This window comes from Rosa rugosa, chromosome 3 (genome assembly GCF_958449725.1).
Source record: "Rosa rugosa chromosome 3, drRosRugo1.1, whole genome shotgun sequence".
In the NCBI taxonomy this organism is placed as follows: Eukaryota; Viridiplantae; Streptophyta; class Magnoliopsida; order Rosales; family Rosaceae; genus Rosa; species Rosa rugosa.
The window spans coordinates 44,519,272-44,537,915 of record NC_084822.1 but is presented as its reverse complement, the minus strand read 5'-3'; positions in this window follow the sequence as shown (position 1 = coordinate 44,537,915).

Here is an 18,644-nt window from a genome sequence, read left to right as displayed (position 1 = left end):
TTCCTTGTAAGACGTAGATTCTTTGCTTGTAATCCTCTATATAAAGAGGCTCATATTATCAATGAAAGTACAACTCATTCTCTCCCAATTCTCTCTGCATCTCTTTTCCTAAAACACATTTTTATTAAATTTGATATGATAAACTGCTCTTAATACATAGCATGGTAGTGCTTATATAGTCATCCAAATCATAATCTAATCATAATTATAATCTAACAAGAAATCCTAAAGAATCCAGAGTAAAAAGGAAACTAAAAACCTAAAATAAAAATAATCCTAAAACAAATGTAAGACAAGCCTAAAAATATTAAATCCCGAATCGGATAATTAAAACGATATATTTTGGCCTAAATCTGATAGGGCTCACAAAAGTGAGTCTTGAAGATCTCGTGTTCTCATTCTGGAAAAATATCATGCGTCTCAAATGGACAAGCTGGCCAAAAATAGATCCCAATCTGATTCACAATTAAGATATGACTTTTTGCACGAATAACCCGAAAAGTCCAAAACCAAATCTTCTTGAATATTCCGGCGTAACCTCATTACGCGTGAGTTACCAATTTTCCAATTACTCTTCTTGATTCTACGCCGCTTATTTGCTTTTATGGTTTTCCGGCTAAATCGGACCCATTTTCGTCCTACATCAATGCCATGTGCGACTCTAAAGCATATGTTCTTGAAAATTGAGATCAAATTTTGATTAATACACAAAAATGAGTTGATGGGAAACAAATCAAACTTCTAAAGTCAAACTGCTAAAGTGGTTGCAATATGCCTTATTGTCCCAAGTCTAGTAATTGGCCCATGCCTGACGCAGTTGGAAGTAAGCCATGTCAAATGTCATTTTTATTAAATTTGATATGATAAATTGCTCTTAATACATAGCAAGATGGTTCTTATATAGGCATACTCCCTATACTTATAGGGTTTCATCGTTTCAGTCCCTGACCTTCGAATTTCACTTAAAAAGTCACTGAACTCTCAATTTCCTTCCAATTGGTCCCTGCTGTCAAAATTTTCTGTTAAAGTTGCCGAAAATGTCTATTATGCCCTCACTTACTTTGTTTTTTTTAATTTATTTTTTCTCTCTCTTTTATTTCTTTTTTTCATTTCACCTCTTGAAGGTCTGTGGATTGGAACCATCTTGATGAGGAGATGAGAAAGCCGGAAGAAGAAGAAGAGGTAAAAAGAAAAAAAGAGAGGAAGATAAATATATTTTTTTTTAAGTAAATGAGGGTATAATAGACTTGTTAGGGGAAGATAACGGAGTTTTTGATGGATGTTTGACGGCAGGGACCAATTGGGAGGAAATTGGGAGTTCAGGGACGTTTTAAGTGAAATTCGAAGGTCAGGGACTGAAACGATGAAACCCTATAAGTATAGGGAGTAAGCAGTATTTAACTATAATCTTATCATAATCATATCTAACAAGAAATCCTAAAGAATCCAAATTAAAAAGGAAACTGAAAACCTAAAATAAAAAGAATCCTAAAATAAATGTAAGACAAGCCTAAAAATATTAGATCCCGAATCGGATAATTAAAACGATATATTTTGGCCTAAATCTGATAGGGCTCACAAAAGTGAGTCTTGAAGATCTCGTGTTCTTATTCTGAAAAATATCATGCGTCTCAAATGGACAAGCTGGCCAAAAATAGATCCCAATCTGATTCACAATTAAGATATGACTTTTTGCACGAATAACCCGAAAAGTCCAAAACCAAATCTTCTTGAATATTCCGGCGTAACCTCATTACGCGTGAGTTACCAATTTTCCAATTACTCTTCTTGATTCTACGCCGCTTCTTTGCTTTTATGGTTTTCCGGCTAAATCGGACCCATTTTCGTCCTACATCAATGCCATGTGCGACTCTAAAGCATATGTTCTTGAAAATTGAGATCAAATTTTGATTAATACACAAAAATGAGTTGATGGGAAACAAATCAAACTTCCAAAGTCAAACTGCTAAAGTGGTTGCAATATGCCTTATTGTCCCAACTCTAGTAATTGGCCCATGCCGGACGCAGTTGGAAGTAAGCCATGTCAAATGTCATTTTTATTAAATTTGATATGATAAATTGCTCTTAATACATAGCAAGATGGTTCTTATATAGGCATACTCCCTATACTTATAGGGTTTCATCGTTTCAGTCCCTGACCTTCGAATTTCACTTAAAAAGTCCCTGAACTCTCAATTTCCTTCCAATTGGTCCCTGCTGTCAAAATTTTCTGTTAAAGTTGCCGAAAATGTCTATTATGCCCTCGCTTACTTTATTTTTTTTAATTTATTTTTTCTCTCTCTTTTATTTCTTTTTTTCATTTCACCTCTTGAAGGTCTGTGGATTGGAACCATCTTGATGAGGAGATGAGAAAGCCGGAAGAAGAAGAAGAAGAGGTAAAAAGAAAAAAAGAGAGGAAGATAAATATATATTTTTTTAAGTAAATGAGGGTATAATGGACTTTTTAGGGGAAGATAACGGAGTTTTTTATGGATGTTTGACGGCAGGGACCAATTGGGAGGAAATTGGGAGTTCAGGGACGTTTTAAGTGAAATTCGAAGGTCAGAGACTGAAACGATGAAACCCTATAAGTATAGGGAGTAAGCAGTATTTAACTCTAATCTAATCATAATCATATCTAACAAGAAATCCTAAAGAATCCAAATTAAAAAGGAAACTGAAAACCTAAAATAAAAAGAATCCTAAAATAAATGTAAGACAAGCCTAAAAATATTAGATCCCGAATCGGATAATTAAAACGATATATTTTGGCCTAAATCTGATAGGGCTCACAAAAGTGAGTTTTGAAGATCTCGTGTTCTCATTCTGGAAAAATATCATGCGTCTCAAATGGACAAGCTGGCCAAAAATAGATCCCAATCTGATTCACAATTAAGATATGACTTTTTGCACGAATAACCCGAAAAGTCCAAAACCAAATCTTCTTGAATATTCCGGCGTAACCTCATTACGCGTGAGTTACCAATTTTCCAATTACTCTTCTTGATTCTACGCCGCTTCTTTGCTTTTATGGTTTTCCGGCTAAATCGGACCCATTTTCGTCCTACATCAATGCCATGTGCGACTCTAAAGCATATGTTCTTGAAAATTGAGATCAAATTTTGATTAATACACAAAAATGAGTTGATGGGAAACAAATCAGACTTCTAAAGTCAAACTGCTAAAGTGGTTGCAATATGCCTTATTGTCCCAAGTCTAGTAATTGGCCCATGCCTGACGCAGTTGGAAGTAAGCCATGTCAAATGTCATTTTTATTAAATTTGATATGATAAATTGCTCTTAATACATAGCAAGATGGTTCTTATATAGGCATACTCCCTATACTTATAGGGTTTCATCGTTTCAGTCCCTGACCTTCGAATTTCACTTAAAAAGTCCCTGAACTCTCAATTTCCTTCCAATTGGTCCCTGCTGTCAAAATTTTCTGTTAAAGTTGCCGAAAATGTCTATTATGCCCTCACTTACTTTGTTTTTTTTAATTTATTTTTTCTCTCTCTTTTATTTCTTTTTTTCATTTCACCTCTTGAAGGTCTGTGGATTGGAACCATCTTGATGAGGAGATGAGAAAGCCGGAAGAAGAAGAAGAGGTAAAAAGAAAAAAAGAGAGGAAGATAAATATATATTTTTTTAAGTAAATGAGGGTATAATGGACTTTTTAGGGGAAGATAACGGAGTTTTTTATGGATGTTTGACGGCAGGGACCAATTGGGAGGAAATTGGGAGTTCAGGGACCTTTTAAGTGAAATTCTAAGGTCAGGGACTGAAACGATGAAACCCTATAAGTATAGGGAGTAAGCAGTATTTAACTCTAATCTAATCATAATCATATCTAACAAGAAATCCTAAAGAATCCAAATTAAAAAGGAAACTGAAAACCTAAAATAAAAAGAATCCTAAAATAAATGTAAGTCAAGCCTAAAAATATTAGATCCCGAATCGGATAATTAAAACGATATATTTTGGCCTAAATCTGATAGGGCTCACAAAAGTGAGTCTTGAAGATCTCGTGTTCTCATTCTGGAAAAATATCATGCGTCTCAAATGGACAAGCTGGCCAAAAATAGATCCCAATCTGATTCACAATTAAGATATGACTTTTTGCACGAATAACCCGAAAAGTCCAAAACCAAATCTTCTTGAATATTCCGGCGTAACCTCATTACGCGTGAGTTACCAATTTTCAAATTACTCTTCTTGATTCTACGCCGCTTATTTGCTTTTATGGTTTTCCGGCTAAATCGGACCCATTTTCGTCCTACATCAATGCCATGTGCGACTCTAAAGCATATGTTCTTGAAAATTGAGATCAAATTTTGATTAATACACAAAAATGAGTTGATGGGAAACAAATCAAACTTCTAAAGTCAAACTGCTAAAGTGGTTGCAATATGCCTTATTGTCCCAAGTCTAGTAATTGGCCCATGCCTGACGCAGTTGGAAGTAAGCCATGTCAAATGTCATTTTTATTAAATTTGATATGATAAATTGCTCTTAATACATAGCAAGATGGTTCTTATATAGGCATACTCCCTATACTTATAGGGTTTCATCGTTTCAGTCCCTGACCTTCGAATTTCACTTAAAAAGTCCCTGAACTCTCAATTTCCTTCCAATTGGTCCCTGCTGTCAAAATTTTCTGTTAAAGTTGCCGAAAATGTCTATTATGCCCTCACTTACTTTGTTTTTTTTAATTTATTTTTTCTCTCTCTTTTATTTCTTTTTTTCATTTCACCTCTTGAAGGTCTGTGGATTGGAACCATCTCGATGAGGAGATGAGAAAGCCGGAAAAAAAGAGAGGAAGATAAATATATATTTTTTTAAGTAAATGAGGGTATGATGGACTTGTTAGGGCAAGATAACGGAGTTTTTGACGGATGTTTGACAGCAGGGACCAATTGGGAGGAAATTGGGAGTTCAGGGACTTTTTAAGTGAAATTCGAAGGTCTGGGACTGAAACGATGAAACCCTATAAGTATAGGGAGTAAGCAGTATTTAACTCTAATCTAATCATAATCATATCTAACAAGAAATCCTAAAGAATCCAAATTAAAAAGGAAACTGAAAACCTAAAATAAAAAGAATCCTAAAATAAATGTAAGACAAGCCTAAAAATATTAAATCCCGAATCTGATAATTAAAACGATATATTTTGGCATAAATCTGATAGGGCTCACAAAAGTGAGTCTTGAAGATCTCGTGTTCTCATTCTGGAAAAATATCATGCGTCTCAAATGTACAAGCTGGCCAAAAATTGATCCCAATATGATTCACAATTAAGATTTGACTTTTTGCACGAATAACCCGAAAAGTCCAAAACCAAATCTTCTTGAATATTCCGGCGTAACCTCATTACGCGTGAGTTACCTATTTTCCAATTACTCTTCTTGATTCTACGTCGCTTCTTTGCTTTTATGGTTTTCCAGCTAAACCGGACCCATTTTCGTCCTACATCAATGCCATGTGCGACTGTAAAGCTTATGTTCTTTGAAAATTGAGATCAAATTTGGATTAATACACAAAAATGAGTTGCTGGGAAACGAAGCAAACTTCTAAAGTCAAACTGCTAAAGTGGTTGCAATATGCCTTATTGTCCCAAGTCTGGTAATTGGCCCATGCCTGACGCAGTTGGAAGTAACCCATGTCAAATGTCATTTTTATTAAATTTGATATGATAAATTGCTCTTAATACATAGCATGATGGTGCTTATATAGGCATCCAAGTCATAAACCGGACCTATTTTCGTCCTACATCAATGCCATGTGCGACTCTAAAGCATATGTTCTTTGAAAATTGAGATCAAATTTGGATTAATACACAAAAATGAGTTGATGGGAAACAAATCAAACTTCTAAATTCGTTGCAATATGCCTTATTGTCCTGAGTCTAGTAATTGGCCCATGCCATGTGTGACTCTAAAGCATATGTTCTTTGAAAATTGAGATCAAATTTGGATTAATACACAAAAATGAGTTGATGGGAAACGAATCAAACTTCTACAGTCAAACTTCTAAATATGCCTTATTGTCTCCAGTATAGTAATTGGCCCATGCCAAGTGCGACTCTAAAGCATATGTTCTTTGAAAATTGAGATCAAATTTGGATTAATACACAAAAACGAGTTGATGGGAATTGAAGTATGAATATGGAGTATGAATATCACGTCTCTTAATTAATGTACTGCAGGTTATGTAAAAAACAAAACATAAAACTATACTATGTGGCTAAACTGTTAAAAGCACCTTTTTTCTTTTTGAATAGTTCAAGGTGCTGTTCAATTCATAAATTTCTTCATACCTATCTTAACAAACATCACCGACAGTCGCCATATAAATAGTCAGATATTTTGTCAAACTGTGCAAATTGTCAATTAACTTGTGCAAATCTGTGATTGATCATTTTCCTAACCTGCATATATTTATACAGACCTCACTGATTAGTTAATTCGCTCTATCAATGGAGAAAGTACCAATTAATCAGACGGCCCATGCCATGTGGGACTTTAAAGCATATGTTCTTTGAAAATTGAGATCAAATTTGGATTAATACATAAAAACGAGTTGATGGAAAACGAATCAAACTTCTAATGTCAAACACAAACTAGGTGTCTTTAAACAAAATGAGAGTGTTTTCTCATATTCTCTTGTGGACTCCAAATTTATCTTTTTAGGGTTTATTGATTGTAAACCCAGATTACTTCCGACTGCGTCAGGCAGTTGGTGACAAATGTGGTCATGTAACCCATCCTTGTGTTGAGGTATTCTTTCCCAATGACATTCAAACTCAAAGTTTGGTGACAAATTTAGAATTGCACAAGTATTTGAAGAAAGAGGGTGGATTTGGAAGAGCTTTGGCTAAGGCGGGATGCGCACAAAATGATGACAATTATAATCCGGGTAAGAAATACCAACTTAATTTTTTATGGGGCTAAATACTGATTACTACCCTGTGGTTTATGTCCAAAATCAATTCAGTCCCTAGACTTCTAATTTCATCAAAAACACCCTTTTACTTTCAATTTTGATCTAATAGGTCCAATACGTTAATATTCTGTTATGAGTTCAAGTTAGAGTTAGATTATTTGTTAAAAAACTATTTATTTAATAGATTTCTAGTAGTGGGACTCACTCCAAAATTGACTATGCATGCCACCTCAACACCACATCATAAAACATAGGCCATAGATGAGCCACATCAACAAGTTAAATGACTCAATTGTCGGAAGACTAATAAATTGGACCTATTAGATCAAAATTGGAAGTGCAGGGGTGTTCTTGATGAAATTAGAAGTTCATGGACTGAATTGATTTTGGACCCAAACTACAGGGTAGTAATCAGTAGTTAGCCCTTTTTTATATAGCCAATTGTTATTGTTTTGTTTGTTTTGCTTTTAGAGTTTGGCTAATTCATGATTGTTGTTGTTTTGTTTATGTTTTTTTTTTTTAAGTTTTGTGGTAGAATATTTATGGAAACCTTGTACCAAAATTGCAAATTATGGCTAAAAGGATACTTTCATTGACCACAAGTTCATCCGGATGTGAGAGAAATTGGAGCGCTTTTGAGGGGGTAAGTACTTATTTAGTTATGCATTTTTGTAAACTAGTAAGCAAGTAGTAATGTAGTTTACTAATTAAAACTCATAATATACTAATTTTTTTTTTCCTTAATGTAGATCCATACAATGAAAAGGAATAGACTAGATACAACGAGGTTAAACAATTTAGTCTATGTCCAATTCAATGCCAAGATCATCAACAAGAAGAGAAGAATGAAAGAGAAGAATGTGGATGTATTACTTGCTAGTGAAGCTACTATGGCCCAAGGATGGATTGTTGATGGGGGTGATGAAGATGTTGAGTCCGATCTTACTAGTGAAATAGTTGGAGAGGGATCAGGATCGGGATCGGGAGTGGATAGTAGCTTAGAGCCTAGGAGAAGTTGTAGACTTCAAGAAATTAGAGAACTTCATGAGGAGGATTTTGTATCGGATGAAGAGGAAGAAGATGAGATGGATTTTGAGTTTGAGTCCGATGAGGAGGGAGTACTAGAGGGATATGGAGAAGAAGAATTTGAGGATTAGGCTTGGAAGAATCAAATTTGCAGTTTTTTTTATTTCTAAGAACTCATTATCTCATTTAGGGGTGGGCGTCGGGACCCGAAAGACCGAGAACCCGACCCGAACCGAGGAAAAAAACCCGATTCGGTTCGGTTTTAGAAGTGAAATTTTCGGTTCGGTCTAAAGCCCGACCCGAATTCATGTAATCGGTTCGGTCTCGGGTTTCATATTTTTAGGGCCCGAAAGCCCGAACCGACCCGAATACTGTAGCATATGCCACATGTCAGTCCATGATTGGGTGTTATAATAATAAGTTAAATATTAAAAAAAAATTAAACAACCCTAAAGGAGTAAAGGCCAGTCGACTAACTCGACCTCAGCCGCCCTCTCTTTGCTTGTCGATACTCGATAGTATCGAACTATCGATACCATCTCACCATCTCACTACCTCCAGTCGATTAATCAAAGGCGTTGCCTCAAGGGGCTCTCTGGGACGAATTCTATATCTGGTACTTCTTCCTAATCCTCCGATCTCCACTCCGCTTTCAACATCCGCGAAGCCGAACTCCGAGCCTTCTTCGCTGAATTCTCCAGCTCCGGCGCCGACCCCCTTGGGGTTCTCCGAGCCCTCCACCACCTCGACCAGGTTCGAAGTCGGATCCTCGCCTTTGGGGTTTACCCTGCGCCTTCAAGGTTGTCTATCTCTTTCTCTCTCTCAGTCTCTCCTCCCTCACCCTTCAATTTCTGCTTAAATCGAAACAAGAACACGATCCGTGCGCTGTTACAGCTCCCGATTTCGCCGTCGCCGACTTGGTGCTAGTCCGAGCCGCTCCGAGATCCGATAGGCCTTTGCTTCGTCTTCAATAATCTGATCGACTCTTCCGATCAGGTAAGCATATAATGCACAGAAGATGTTTGATTTATTGTCTCTGAGAGTTCTGAACTATTATGACATGTCAGATCTGTAGCTATTTATTGATGTAAGACTCTATAAGTCAATGGGAACCAAAGTAATATCAGAGTTTAGGCTTGGACGAACTGAATTTGTTGAGAGTTGAAGGACAATATTTTACTGTGAATCTGTTGAGAACCAAAGTAATATCAGAGTTTGGGCTATGATAAACTGAATTTGTTAAGGATTGAAGAACAATATTTTATTTTGATTGAGCTGATGTAGAGTTAAGTAACTTATGTAGAACATTGAGGTGCCTTGTTGAGCCGTGTGGGATTGCAGGATCTGGATTAGCTCTTCGAAATTTTGTTGTTTCTCTTAGCTTGGCAAAGCTAAAGAATTTGGATTTGTAAACATATTCTGATATACATATTGATAAACAGCTAGAAGGTACTGAAATGTATTTGTATCTTATATCAAAATTATTCTGTTACAGACAGATGAAGTGCAGATAAGAAGGTATTCACCAGTTCTAGAAAGTGCATTACTAGATGGTAATGGACTAATGGTACCTTGGTAGCCGATGAGTGGCAGGCAGTTCCTGATATTTGGAGAACTTCAGCTGAGAAATATGGGGATCGTGTAGCATTAACAGATCGTTTATGTTTCTGTTGGACAATTTGGATTGTTTTCTGTTGGACAATGTATTCTGGACTCTTGAGTTTGTGTTGTAAACTATAAACTATGGCTAAACTTGATTATTGCAAATTGATTACAGTTATGTTAATGAGTTTATTTCACAGCATTATAATTTGATATGCATTCCAGTCTTCTAGGTACCAAAACTGACAAAACGGGCAAAATAGGCAGAATTGACATTTTGGGCCCGAAAAAGCCCGAAAACCGAACCGGCCCGAATGGGTTTGGGTTTTGTCGGTTTTCAGTTTACAAAAAGCCCGAACCGAAAGTTTCGGGTTCGGTCTCGGTCTCACTGATTTTCGGGCCCGGCCCGACCCGAGCCCAGCCCTAATCTCATTGTTGTTGAACATTTTATCCATATTTTAAGTATTTTCACTATTTTCAAACATTATAATACATTTTATATTTTTATTTATATAATTATATGTTATAAAAATAAAAATTAAAATTAAAAAAAAAACTGCCTAGGCGGGGCGATAGTCCCCGGCCTTCCACCCGACTAGCGCCTAGCATTTTTTAGAACCTTGGCTGTAACGCAGATGTAGATTGAGTGGCGGTGGGTCGTAGACAAATTAACATAGCTGCATGCGATATTGTATCACCTCAAGCGGATATAAAGAGATTGGTGTGCATTACCAATGTCCGGGCTACCATCGTAGTCGTTTCCGCTAGACCATTTAGGTGTGTTCATGGGAATATGATGTCCAACATCAGTCCCAATGCAATAACCATCAAAAGTCTTTGATGTAAACTCTCTAGCATTGTCAAGTCCAATTGACTGAATATGATGATTCGAGGAGTGAGCCCGTTGTCATATGATATGTGCTAGGAGTGTAGTATAAGCAGCATTTACAGGTGGACAATGGCACACCACGTGACCAGCGTGTGTGCATGTCAACCGACATCATGAAATATTTAAACGTCTGCAAGTTGGTTGAATCAGTCCACAAAATCCCTATAGATTCTATGTAAGAACAGAATGAGTATGTTCATATCCTTTGCATAGGACGGTCTCAGTCCTAATTTCCCTAAGGAACGGGCTTTGTAAAACGAGCGAGAGGCCTTAGAAGCAACCAATGAGAATTTTGGTTGGACATGAGCGTCTGAAACGCTATTTGAAGCAAAGTTGGTGATTGCAGTATCACCTGGGGCATCATCACCATGATGGACGCCATCCATGGCATCATGGATAGGGACTGTGCCAGCCCTAGGCTGGTGGTGGACGGCGACGGCGCCAGAGGCAGCATCGGAGGTCACACTTAGTCTAGGAATCAACTTGTGATTCGTGCTTCATTTCGCTCTAAAGAATGGATGTATGTGTAAATTCTTTGGTAGACGGATCATCATGACTAGGATGACCTATCTTGTCGTGACAAAGCCAATATGAGTCTAAATCCAAGAGATCTTATCTCACGACTTTATTGGATTTAATAGCTCGAATAGTGACATAGAGTCCACTAGAGAGACACATAAACTTCTCTAAGATGCGTCTTTGTTCGCAATCATTAGAGGTATTGTAAAGGAACTCATTTTCCTTCTCTACATGGGTTTCCACATGGAATCCATTGGCTCGAATGGCTCAATAGGGTTTGAATCGCCCTAAGAGCGTAGAGAGTTTCTATAACAATAATCAAGGTGCCATTTGGCAAAGGGAACTTGGGCTATTCCATGTCCTTAAACTAATACTGATGGCCCAGCCATCGTAGTCACAAAGTGATATGCTCAGAATCAAAATGGAGTCATAATGAAAAGAACTCGAAATTTTATTCATAAGCCAACAAAGTACATCATTGTTTCTTAACCATTAAGAGAATCTAATCCAAATACTAGCTAATGCAAAACAATGGTAGTCATTTAACTTCTTTCGGTAACTCCAAAATAAATATGACCAGGTGAGTAGAGAGATGTCAGTGGAGCAAAGTTCGCTTAAGTACCATTTATCTCAAAACCTTCCTAGACATCACACTCATTTTGGATGAGCCTATGTGAAGAAAAACTAAACCAGTGGCATTTACTACAAAGTATATGGCAATTGCCTATTACATCTCTTGGAAAAATAAAGACTTAAACAGAATTGTCGATCTATTGATTCCAGCCAGATTTGAAGTCTTCAACCCTTCATTCTAGATCAGCTTCTTGATCTTCTTGTTCCACATAGTGAGCTTCTCTTGCTTCACAATATGCTTTGTAGGCGGTGACAATATCTTCACGAGCTCTACAAATGTGTGCCCAATGACCGGATACTCTACATCGAGAACATACATCTCTGTGCTCAGACTCCATTGATTGAGGCGCTTTGAAAGCGTCATTTGGATGGCTCTTAGTGTTCGTGGCGTCACCAACATGGCCAGAGGTGTTGCCTCTCTTTCTTTCCACGTTGACCTCTTCGGTTCCGTGTCCGCATATTTTGGCGGTTACCTTCCTCATTAGAGCGAGAATATGGACCAAAACGTCCAGAATTGTCCCTAGATTTAGGGTTTCGCTCTTGGCGCCCTCCCTTAGGGGCGCAACTATATAATTGGACTCCGGAATATGCTATGTTCCCACGGGTCTCGAATTATAGTTCTTCACAAGGATGTTGTCATGCTTTTCAGCGACATTCATAGCTCCAATGAGCTCATGAATCCTTGTGATCCGTCCTACAATAACATCGATTTGATAGTTCTTAGCAACCATCAATCAGAGACGGTAAAGGTAGAGAGAGTCCTCTCAATCAACATCGCATCTGTGATATCTTTTCCACAAAATTCCATGAAGGATTTAATGTGAAGTGCTTCCGAGTTGTAGTCAATAACTGACTTGAAATCACAGAAGCGGAGGCTATGCCATCGCACTTCTAGTTCAGGAAGCAGGGAGTCACCGATGTTGCCAAATCTTTCTTCGAGTGAGACCCACAGCCTTCTAGGGTCTTCTTCGTTCATATACTCGTACTAGAGCGAATCATCCATATGACGAGTCATTAGGATGATGGCTTTCGCCTTATTTGCCTCCAAGGTTGCTCTATTTGCTTCCAAAGCTTGAGCTTGCTCGACAGTTAGCACATCCTGGCTAAGCTTGAGAATCGTATCCAGGATTCCATCGGCCTTGAGATGCTGGCGAACATCATGAACCCACTTGTGATATCCAGAGCTAGTTGTTCCCAATGGAGCGAAGTCTAGTTTGTTCAGGTTATTCATCCTGAAAGAGAACAAGAAAAAGGGTTAGTTTCGGAGCGAAAAATGCTACCATGAAAACATATAAAATTTCTGAGTGTAATCGCTCCCAAGAAGTTATGAATTTCCGACCGTGATCGCTTCCAAGAAATTAGGGATTCCTGAGCGTAGTCGCTTCCCAGAAATCGGATTCCAAGAGGTATTGGATTAGATCGAAATAATGATGTAAGTGGTTGATCATAAATTCTCTACAAACTCTAAATTTGGAGATCTCAACAAGCTCCAAGCTTGGAGTGAGTACGAACCCCCACAATTCGGCTTTTGGTCTCCCCTATGAAGAGAGAGGGGTAGAAAAGGGACGTTGCAAGTCCCCGAGAAAAACAATAAAAAAAAACTTCAAAAACGGGAACTAATAGAACCTTTAAAACATACCTTGAAAAGTGTAGAAAATTGCTGGCAAAAGTCGCCGGAATGTGGTCGTCGCCGGAATTTGGTCGTCGGAGGTGGCCGGAGCTTGGCGGTGGTTGGCCGGAATTTTCAAGCAGTAGGTTGCCCTTCTCCCCCTTTTTTTTCTTTTGCTTCGGCCCAGACTCTTCTCCCTTTTTTTTCTTTTTCTTGCTTCGGCCCAGGCCCACTAAGGCCTTGACTTCTTCTTCTGTCTTTGACCAAAGTGTGGGCCGCAGGGCCCCTTTTTTTTTCTTCTGACTTGGGCCGCTCCGAAACGTTGGGCTGGTCCTTCCTCTTTTTTTTTTTTTTCTCTTTTTTTCTTTCTTTCTTTCTTTCTGGGCGTCTGGCGGTTCAAGGGTTTGCAGCAGTTCTGCAGGCCGGTCTAGCAATTTTCCCTCCGGTTCTTGGGGTAATTTTTCCGGTTCCCAGATTCTGGAGTTAAGGCTCCGGTGGTGACAAAATTTGACTGTAGACGACGTTCTGGAAGGATGTGAACCGGGCAGTGATCGTTTTTCTTTTCTGAGGGCCGGTTCGGTACTTTTCCGGCCTGTTCTGGTGACGCCGTCGGCGGTTCTGGGCTCCTGGGATCGAGAGCTTCAAGGTGGGATTGGTGCAAGAACTTAAAAATCGAAATTATTGCCGAAATATCGACGAAATTTTCATTTTTTTCACATGGCGATATTTTAGTTACCTCCCAATTAAATTTCGTGAGATTTTATCGAAATTTCCTGAAATATCACCAATATCGACGAAATCCCAACAATTTCGAGAAAATCTCACCAATATCTCAAAAATTCCGAAAATATCGGGAACTTTGCCGACATATTAGCATTTTTTCAGAAAATAAACCAGCCAAAATTTCAAGGCTGGGTTTCGAACCTGTGCCAGCACCAAATAAATTGGAAGCCTTTACCAATCCAACCAAACTGACGCTCAGTATGCATGCACCTTGGATTATATTTAAACCATCAGCTCTTTCTTTCTTTGCTTTACCACCCTATTAGTTTCTTACTTTCTTACTTGGCTAAGATCTTATCACACTTGTACTCCATATTTCCAAAAAGAAATTAAATTAGTTAAAGCTTCTAACAATTAACAAAACCCAAATTTCTTGGTCAAATTTTGACCAAAAAATAAAAACCATATTAGCCAAACAATTATTTATCTCTGTAAAAATAAATGAAAATGTGTGACTAAACCTGTCTTTCATTCTAATTAGATTAGTTTTAGATTAACATGTTTCGGTAAATAGACATAATAAAATGCATATTATTTTCGACTATATTACACATAAACTAGGATGTATAAAAGACTATAGGTGTAATTTCATGTTTCAAATTGTGTTCCAATCCATATAACATCAAAAGTTGAGAATTGAGATGTATTAAGTTAAATGTCAAAAATCTTTATTTTGTCAGCGCATATGAATTTATCTTATTTCACTACAAATCCATATGCAATGAGTTTGCTCAACATTTTATTGATATAAATACAAGAGATAATTGATCAAATAAGCATTTCTTAAAGCTTCATTTCAAATTTCCATATTTTTATATAGATTTCCGTTGTTTTTTTCAAATATTTATCGAAATCGATATTTCCATCGAAATTTCCATTTCCGGGACCATCGATATTTCCTCGAAACTCGATATTTTAGTCCTTGGATCGGTGGTTGCTAGGGTTTGAAGGATACGATTTTAGGGTTTCAGGGTTAGGGCTTTGTGCTAATAACGTATTTTAGGAAAACTGAAATTGGGAGAGAATTGAGTCGTCCTTTCATTGATAATAGGGGCCTCTTTATATAGAGGATTACAAGCATAGAGATAGAGTTGTACATGGGAACATAATCGTACAATGATTGGATATCTACAAATATCTCCGAGAATATTTCTAACATAAACTCTATTATAACTAGAGCAAGTAACCTAGAGTTTGGGCCAGACACATATTCTGGATTTACTTTAACAATGTCTTAATTGTGAATCAAATTGGGATAAACTTTTGGTCAAAATTTCCGTTTGAGACACATGATATCTTTCCAGAATGCGAACACGAGATCTTCAAGACTCAATTTAGTGAGCCCTATCAGATTTAGGCTAAAATATATTGTTTTAATTATCCGATTCGGGATTTAATATTTTTAGGCTTGTCTTACATTTATTTTAGGATTCTTTTTATTTTAGGTTTTCAGTTTCCTTTTTAATTTGGATTCTTTAGGATTTCTTGTTAGATATGATTATGATTAGATTATGACTTTGATGCCTATATAAGCACCATCATGCTATGTATTAAGAGCAATATATCATATCAAATTTAATAAAATGACATTTAACATGGGTTACTTCCAACTGCGTCAGGCATGGGCCAATTACTAGACTTGGGACAATAAGGCATATTGCAACCACTTTAGAAGTTTGACTTTAGAAGTTTGATTTGTTTCCCATCAACTCGTTTTTTTGTATTAATTAATCCAAATTTGATCTCAATTTTCAATTAAAGAACATATGCTTTAGAGTCGCACATGGCATGGGCCAATTACTAGACTTGGGACAATAAGGCATATTGCAATCACATTAGAAGTTTGACTTTTAGAAGTTTGATTCGTTTCCCACCAACTTGTTTTTATGTATTAATCCAAATTTGATCTCAATTTTCAAAGAACATTTTTTTTTTTTACTTTGTCAAGGGGAACCCAAAGGCTTCCTAGGCCCAAGATAAACCTCCTCAATGCATGTGAAATGCTCCAACTGTGCATTGCAGCACAGTGCCTGGCCACTTTGACAGCTTCGGGGTTCGAACCTAGGTTGAGGAGCACACCCAACTAGGCAAGAACCACTAAACCACTTGCAGTGGTTAATTTTCAAAGAACATATGCTTTAGAGTCCCACATGGGGCATGGGTCGTCTGATTAATTGGTACTGTCTCCATTGATAGAGCGAATTAACTAATCAAAACAGCGAGGTCTGTATAAATATATGCATGTTAGGAAAATGATCAATCACATATTTGCACAAGTTAATTGACAATTTGCAAAGTTTGACAAAATATCTGACTATTTATATGGCGACTGTCAGTGATGTTTGTTAAAACAAGGGATTAGGTGTTGGACCTAACCGAGATAATTGGCTCTAGAACAACTTGAATGCATACAAAAATATAAAATAAAAATAAAAACTATAAACAATCAAGGCACCAAGCCTTGGCAATGCTCGGCTTAGCTCACACCAAGCCTATTCAAAGCCACTAACTTGTAGCCTCAAGGTGGGTATACACAAATGAGTCGATGGATTTAATGTTTGAGAGTTGATTTGAATTTAACAAAAAGTAAAAAAATGCAAAACGATTAATAAAAATGCAAGGAAATTAATAAAAGTGTAAACAATATGAATAAGAATGTCGGGTGCTAGGGAGGTTCCTTCATCCAAATCTCATGTGTCGGAAGCTAATCTAATGTAGATGCAAATTTCCTACTTTGGCGGTAGTCGTATCCAAGGCGGTTCAAGGCTCAAGGACCGAAATTTCCTTTCATGGTATTCCTACTCAGGTTCAAGGGTCGTAGGAACTCACTTGGCATGAATTAAAGCCGGTTCAAGGGTCTCTAATTCACAGCAAGAGGCCTAAAGATCGAGGAATTAGACTACTAAGTGACCCGCCCGCGCATTCACGCAACGGGTGTAAATCACCATGTTTATAACCCCTCGAATACGAAATTGAAGGTTTCTAGCTTAAGAATTAGAGGGGGTCAAACCTCTAACTCCATCCTAGACATGCTCAAAATACACACCCCTAGAGTTGACTAGGCTCCTAGACATGCATTTTAACCCAACAAAAATAGATATAATCATCTATCATATGAAAATTGCATCATTACATTAAAATAAGCATCTTTTACACAAGATTTGGACTAGGGCACACAACCCTAGCCGGCTAGCCCCCAACAACAAAACTACTCGCTACCCATCATTAAACAAACATCAATATACATAATTTAAAGAGAAACAAAGTGAAGAGAAGTAGGAGTAACAAGAACAAGCCACAAATTGCTATAAAGCAATTATGGCTAGTCTTGATTTATGGCTCCCCACTTTTATCCAAATTTAATGGTGATGAAGTTCTTGATGCTTGGGCTTCCCCTTTGAAATTTGTGGAATTGATGAGAAGATGGAATCTTAGTGAGGTGGATCTTGGTGAGGAGTAGAAATGGAGAAGGATGTGTGGTGTGGTGGTGCGGCTGATGAAGGAAAATGGGAATTGGAATGAATTCTGGGCGTGAGAGAGAAAGAAGAGAGGAAATGGGGTTAATTATGTGTGGCTGCCGAGAGATGAAGGATAATTGGATGGGATCCCCTTGTATTTGTGGCAGCAGTTGAAGAAAAGAATGGGTCGTGCAGTGAGGAAAAGAAAAGGGATGGTTCAGTTGATTAAGGGATGATTGTATGATGATGTCATCATGACGTCATAACTTCTTTCTTCTTCTTTTTTTCTTTTCCTTTTCTTACCTTCTTTCTTTCTTTTCCCTATTTTTTTTTTCTCATTCTTCTCTTCTTCCTCAATGCACTTCCACACGTACTTCCGCTCTCTTGATGGAGTTGACCCGCATTGACTATTTCGTCCTTTTTGTCGGAAACTCAAATTTGCTCCAGTTTCGTACCAGTTTCTCTCGTTTCCGTACAATTCTGCTTATTTTCTACAAAAATAACAAAAATGGATTAATTACATATTAATTGACATGAGGATTTGCTTATTTCTAGTGTTTTAGATATAATTACACTCATATAAATGCGTGTAATCAATTGAACAATACCTTGAACTATTCAAAAAAAAAAAAAGGTGCTTTTAACAGTTTAGCCACGTAGTATAGTTTTGTGTTTTGTTTTTTGTGTTTTACATAACCTATAGTACATTAATTAAGAGAGGTGATATTCATACTCCATTTTCCTTTAAAAATAGGTCAATCATATTTTGGTAAAAAAAGAGGAATGCCCAAAATTAATTAAAAAAATAAAAACCTAGAACCCATATGGACCCAAATCATCCTAGTCCAGACTAAGCCCAATACTGGAGCCCAACATCCCAAATTCTCCGAAACCCTAGCAAACAGTTGCTCCACAACATAGCCGCTACCAAATTGCATGGCGCCGTCGCTGGAAAAGACGTCGCCGCCCCTACTGATCTCCTTCAAGCCATCTCCTTCAATATGCTGCTTCACAAACTTATTTGGTTAGTTTACACGAGGGCTCTATGTCCCTTGCTTCATGATCTTGTTACATTGATGAGAAAGACCTTTGTCTATTTTTTCTCTCTCTTGCATAGTTGCATAATAGTTTTATTTTTCTATAATTCACAAAGTAATTTTGAATGCATTTTGTCTTGATTTTT